Genomic DNA, 6,699 nt, shown 5'->3' on the forward strand with positions numbered 1-6,699 from the left:
ATCTGCCACTGGTGTAACTCATACAGCTATGATAATTTATGCTAGGTGACCAGCTGTCTGATGATCTCCTCTGAGGCCTTAACAGCAGATGTTAGCCAACCAAATTGACTGCTTGCATACTGCTAGAGCTGCTGGCTTCAATAAACACAGAGGGAATCAAAGGAAAGGCTCTGAAGGTAATACTGACAATTAAAAACCACCAGCTCCCTGCCCGGGGATGGGAAGTGGTTCTTTCTGTGAGTCACCGATAAGTATGTATTGCATTTGCTAAGTGGTTGCTGTAGACTGGGAGCTATTGCCATAGTTACAAGTGTGCTAGAAGAGGGAAGCCTAACAGTTGCCATTGACATCTGGGGAAAGAAAGAGAAGACAAGAAATTGCTGTGAGAGGCAGCCGGAGATTGTGCCGATGAAAACCTAAAATTCATCAGAGACATGTTCCTTGCAGTTCCAGCTATAAATATGAGCTGATTAGGTCTGCTGCCCATATTCCAAAATATGGGGACAAGACAATCCCCACTCAGCCAACACTGTTTATCTGAAGGTCTCTGTCAAGATAAATCCAGGGTCATGACATGGAGAAGACTGCACCATACTTACAGATCTGGAGTCCCACTGAAGTCATCACCAGGAAGTGACACACTGAACTGCTACTGGCATATCATGGACAGTGACAGGATCAAAGATGAGTCTCAGTACCTAGGAAATGCTCCTAGGAAGCTACAAAACAGTTTAGGGATAAAGAAGTAATTCCTGCTGCTATGCAGGAGGATAGATGAAGTGACCCACAAACATCTTTCCCAATGTTGCTCTCAGAGCAAAGTCAGCTTAAGTCACAAATCAGTGGAGGAGAATGTGTGTGTGAACTGGTGTAATTTGCCTACTGAGGGCTTGATTCTCCACTACAGTCTACCTAGAGATGCAAGGCTGTTCATTTCTGGTCTGCTTACATTTTACAGACACTTTGCACCGGTGCAAGGGTCTACTCAAGATGCAAGGCAGATGAGACCTAACCTTAGAAGGGCAGCAGCAATCAATAGGCAGATGTCCAAAAGTACTAGGTAAAGCTGAGTGCCCTGTTCCATGCACACAAACACACTTAGGATAGTGTTACAGATTACCTTTAAATGAGTCTAAAGGCACTTAAAAAGGAACTGTCCACCACACATTAAAGGGTGTTAAACATGCTAAATACCCTCTAAACATCTTACAAGTTATCCCACTTCAGGAGAGGGTTATCTTTGAGCTACTTTATTCAGATCAAACTAGGATATTGTAAATCTGCTCCACAGAGATAAAGCCAAGTTGCAGTCATCCAGCATCCCAGGATACACTGCTCCTAACCCGTCTACCCCAGACAAACTTTCCACCCTCCCAAGCTCTACTGCCCAGGAGGTGGTCCAGGCCCCAAGCCAAAACTCCCATCCACCTCTAGTGGGTGTACCTCAGCCCACACAGCATCACACTGCCAGCTCAAAAGATCCCAGGAGACACGACCTGGGCCCCTAGGTCAGGTGCTAAGTACAGAGCCATGCCCTCAGAAGGCTAAGTCTTTGCCTCACATCTGGGTGGCTTTCCCCTAACCAGAAAAACTGTGAGGGTCATGGCTTCACCCCCCCATCTCCCATGTTCTCAGAGAGGCATGCTTTCCTGGGGTCCATGATGTTAACACAGTTAACCCCTGGCTTCTCCTCTCCCAGAGGAGGGATAAAGTCTTGCCTCCTAGCCAGCTTCCTGCATGCTAGACCCTCTAGGCTAGGGACAGACATTCAAAAAGCCTGAGCCTGAATTGATTCAATCTTTGCAGGTTAGTCTAACCTGGCCAGGCTAAATTAATTTTGTAACCAGACAGACATCCCAGAAATGCAGGCATATGCCTGCAGTGGCTCAGGCTAGAAGCCGGGGGGGCACTAAAAGCAGCCTCCCTTTCAGAGTGCTGAGCTGAGGGGAGGTGTGGGCAGGCCCTGGCAGGATGCTATGCTTAGGGAGGGGTTCCCCGCTTCCTGAGCAGCTCAGCAGGGAATGTTTATTACCCCATTAAGAAAACAACAGAAGGACATTATCAGCTACCTATTGATTCTGCCTTTGTCACAGTGAGGAGGTAGCCAGAATGGTCTACTAACTAATGCTGAGAGGTGTCTGTGAGGGACGGAGGAATGCCTGCTTAGCAGAGAGTGGGGAGGGGAGGGGAGGGGATGGGAGGGGCAAGCAGAAGCCAGGCAGATGCCTGCAGAGACTGCTGGAGCTGCAGCCAGGAAGCAGATAAGAGGGGCCAGCCCTGCTGTGGAGCAGAAAGCCCCACCCAGCCCAGAAAGCATGTTGGGATGCTGGGGGAGTCTGACTGAATTTAAATCAGCAAGGGGTCTGGGACAGACATTGTATAAACCAATTTGAGCCAAATCAGTTAAGTCTGATACTACATTCAATCAAGTTTATCTCAGACCTGTTTCAGCCATTTTCAAACTGGTTTATGTGCAGTGAACATCAGTTCCATTACATGTTTAAACTGGTTCCTGATCACTTAAACTGGCTTGTGTGTAACTTCTGTCCCTAGCCCTAGTGGCAAGTCACTATTGTGCAGGCAGTGCCACTATTGTGCCTTAACCCAGGGTTTCTCAACCTGTGGGTCATGACCCAAAAATGGGTCACAAGAATATATGAAAGGGTTGTAAATAAACTTTTAAAATGGGTCAGGCAACTTTAAAAATGGATTCTTCTTTAATGAAGAAAAATGTGGGAAACTGTGGCTTTTCCCTTGCAGGATGCCTGAGTTCTAGCCTGCAAGGGGCTTCTTCCCCCTCTACACTAACACCCTGCCCCAGACACTGGGAGCCTGGGACCTGAGGGCAGCGGGTTGGGAGCAAGAGGCTCTGGGTCAGGACTGGCCATTGATGTTTATAAATGGGCCCTGGTACAAAAAGGGTTGAGGACCACTGCCTTAACCCACAACTACTCTAAAACTGGTCTCATTTTAACATTGCCTAGCGTGCCACAGATTTAGAATGGTTTAATGGCAACCTGTAACAGCACCCTTAGCCAAATTCTCTTCTCATCTACATCAGGATAAATGTGGCGTATGTCTGTTGAAGTCAAGTGTAGTACTTCAGATACATACAGGTCTAAATGCAAGCATTTTATCTTCTTTTACACCTTTGTAGTTTTACTCTTCTCCTGCCCTGCTCATCATGCCCTCAATGTGTAAATTACCTTGTATTACAAAAAATGTACTCACTTGCATCCCTGTGGAATTTACATCAGCATCTACTTCACTGCTGCATTTGGCCACATGATTCATTCTCTCATCACTGCTATGAGAAGTCTTTTTATCATTAACAGAGAGGAGAATTGGTGGGTGCTTGCGAATGGCTTTTATAGAGCATTACCCTCATTGTCTATGACAACAAAATGTTTCTTGGAAGCCCAAATGCTTTCCTAAGCTTCCTTTCTGCACCGACCAACCTATTGTACTGTGGGAATATCATCACTTGCTGGCTGTAGAAAATGCATTTTAATATTTTGATGAGATTACCTCTGGTTCTAATGCAGTTGAGATCAATACAAGCCTCATTATAGCTTCTAAGATAAATGAGTCCTCAAAGAGCTCACGGTCAGCAGGCCTAGCTCTCCTAATTCTGTATAGTAGCATATCTTGGGCCACATCCTCAGACTATGTAAATTGGTGTAAACTCAATGGATGGCAATAAAACCACATCAATTTACCCCTAAGAACTACACATTTCTCTCTAAAACAACAGCCTACAATGAAAATTGTTTGGATTTGGACACTTATATACAAATCACTCAGATTGGGGTCTGGCTATACCTCTTGTGGGAAAGCCTAATAAAAATGAATATAGAATTACCCTCTTGCTTTATAGCATAGAGATTATTAGTCTGAAGTCAGGCAGAGCAGGGTGGCACCTTGGAGACTGGTTCAGAGAGGTGTAAGCTTTTGTAGGCAAAAACTTAATGAGATACTGTGACTTAGGTAGTCTTTTTCTGGAGAGGTGATGTTTTATTTGGAGGGCTGCCTATAAACCAGGACACATCTATTGTCCAAGACTAGCTAAAGATGGTCATTATTTTACATGAGGGGTTAGAGGTCAGTAATAATTAACTATTTTGTTTATTTTGGTTGATATAATCAACCCACTTATTATCACCTCTCTTATCATTCTTAGTAGTGTTCCCTTCCCTATCCATTTCCCTTTTATATGTAAACTTTTTCTTTCTGCCATATCATTCAGAGCAATAAAGGTTTGTAGGCTATGAAAACTCATGGCCCTTTGAACCAGCTAGTCTCCAATGTGCCACTCTGCCCTTCTTCCTGCTTCCTTCCTTTAAAATATTTAAACTACTCTGTGGAATTCTGCAGCAGGGAATTATGCTCATACAGTTGACAAGGCAGCTTTGTTAGTTTGTTTGGGTTTTTTTTAAGAGGGAGCTCTTGTAACCTACAACCTTGGAGGTTTATCACTACACTGCTCTTACAGTTGCATTTAGCCCATTTATGCAAATGTTTGCCAACGCAAGCAGAACCTGAGACATTTCTTACTTGTAGGTGGGTCCCAATGACCATTGTGTTGTGATGAAAAGTTCAATGGTTAACAGGTGGAGGCTTATTTCTCACCAACCCCTTCAAAAGAAAGGTAAGACACAAAGCTGCCCATGTGTGGAAAAGGAATTTTCAGATTTCTCTCACAAAGGAAGAAAAACTCAAGCCAGCTGCACAGACTTCTATCATCTGATGTGCTACTACAGACATGTTCTGCATTGCTTACCTTCACTTGCTTGAGGACTCAGCCCTCACACAAATGCTTTCCCTGAGACCTTTTTAAAAACTGGGAGAACTCTGGGAGAACTCCTTTAAAGTCTTAAATAAAAATCCAAAGGTCAAATCTCTCTGACAATTGTTACACACAGTTTAATGGACTTCAGCAAGAATTGTTTGCATCACTTGGGCTCTGAAAAACTTGACTATAGTTATTCAAATCTCATGAGGCATGTTATGCTATCATCTGGGATTAACTCTTTGGCTTCCATGTAGGATGGAGATTAGAAACCTAATTTTGTTGTCACTTCAGGCTGTAGTAAGTCACTTGTCTTCCCCCTGGGGTATCTTTGACTTACTTTGACTTTGAATTACCACTGGTGAAAATAAGAGTAAAACTATCTTCACATACGGTTTACCACTGGCTGCACGGAGGACAAGGATAACTGACTATCCTTGTCAGTGTAAAAACATAGCACATGGTATTTGCAGAGGGCCATGCTGACTGCAGAAAGGAGAACAAGCTGCAACCATACCTTCTTCAGCTTGCCAGGAAACTAAAAAAGATATGGTGTCCCTGAAATAGTTCCCATGAGGTGAGTGGTCTATACACCTTCTCTGACATATGGTTGGTATGTGCCACAACCTAGCCCTTACGTAGGCTAAAACCTTAAATGAGCAGGTCTATCACAGACAATGTCACAGACAATGCTGACCCCCAATTTACTTTTAGATACAAGTCTGGAGTGCCACAGAGCTGCTTCCTAATGAATGTATCCTTCTTACCTACCATTCAGTTGCACATATGGAAATGGGACTGGGCATTCTCAATGGAGAACCAATGACTGGAGTTTGCTTCCTCCATTGAGCTGCTGGATTCTGAGTCTAGTGACTTTAGAGGCACAATGTAGGGTTGTCCATGAGTTCTAGACAATTGCCCCAGAGGTGATGGTTGGTGGGGTGGAAGTCAGGCTTACATTTGAACTGCTTGATCTTGTTAGCTGGTTTGAGATAGTGATTTTTCTATTTGATATCAAGGCACTTTGCAATGGGTAGATTTTTATAAACAAAAGAAATAATTCTCTGGTGACCATGCAAGTCTATAGCCAGCCTGAGTTATTAAGATCTATTAATGTGCAGAAAATGAACAGATGGCAACTTGCCTGCTTTATTCAGAAGCAGTCACTCCAGTAAACTTGATGCACCCCTTTCTGATTGATGAAACACTGCTTCTTTGCTTTTAAAGGAACAAGAGAACACTACCACGGGGCTTGCATTACCTGATGGCACTTCCAAGAAAGCTATTCTTCCAATTAAGCCACTTGGACACGGACATTAATGAACATAAATTTGGCCAAGTCACAAGTACAATTATAAGCAGAGCATCTCTTAGCTGTTGTCAGTATCTCCTAACCCCCTTCCCCTAGCCCTCATTATTGGAAAACCCAGGCTGAGTCAGGGCACTGTGGCCATTTAAGCTACTTGCTAATTAATTTCACAAAAAGGTTTATTTCACCATAAGTGATTACCCTGAATTTGAATTGACCAGACTAATTGATGACTTAGATCTAAGCACACTTACCTTTAAGGGAAGTTCAGATACAGCTCTTTATAAAGGGTCAAAACCAAGACCCCAGAATTAAAAATGCTTGAACATTGGAGAAGCTCTGATCCGACATGCAGATGTTATCATTCAGCCCATCTTCAGCATAACTGCTAGCATCAGTTCCCTGTGAAGAACAAACAGGATGTGGTAACTACTATAGAGAAGGGGATCAGATTCTTAGCTGATGTAAACTGATGTAGTTGTACTGATTTCAGGGAGTTGTGCCCATACATACCATTTAAGTATCTGGCCCCAGTTGGGCTGAACGTGTTCTTGCTTACATTGCTGTTACTCCACCTGGCTAACCTCTTTGTTGCTATAAC

The sequence above is a fragment of the Alligator mississippiensis genome, chromosome 4 (assembly GCF_030867095.1).
Source record: "Alligator mississippiensis isolate rAllMis1 chromosome 4, rAllMis1, whole genome shotgun sequence".
NCBI classification, from domain to species: domain Eukaryota; kingdom Metazoa; phylum Chordata; order Crocodylia; family Alligatoridae; genus Alligator; species Alligator mississippiensis.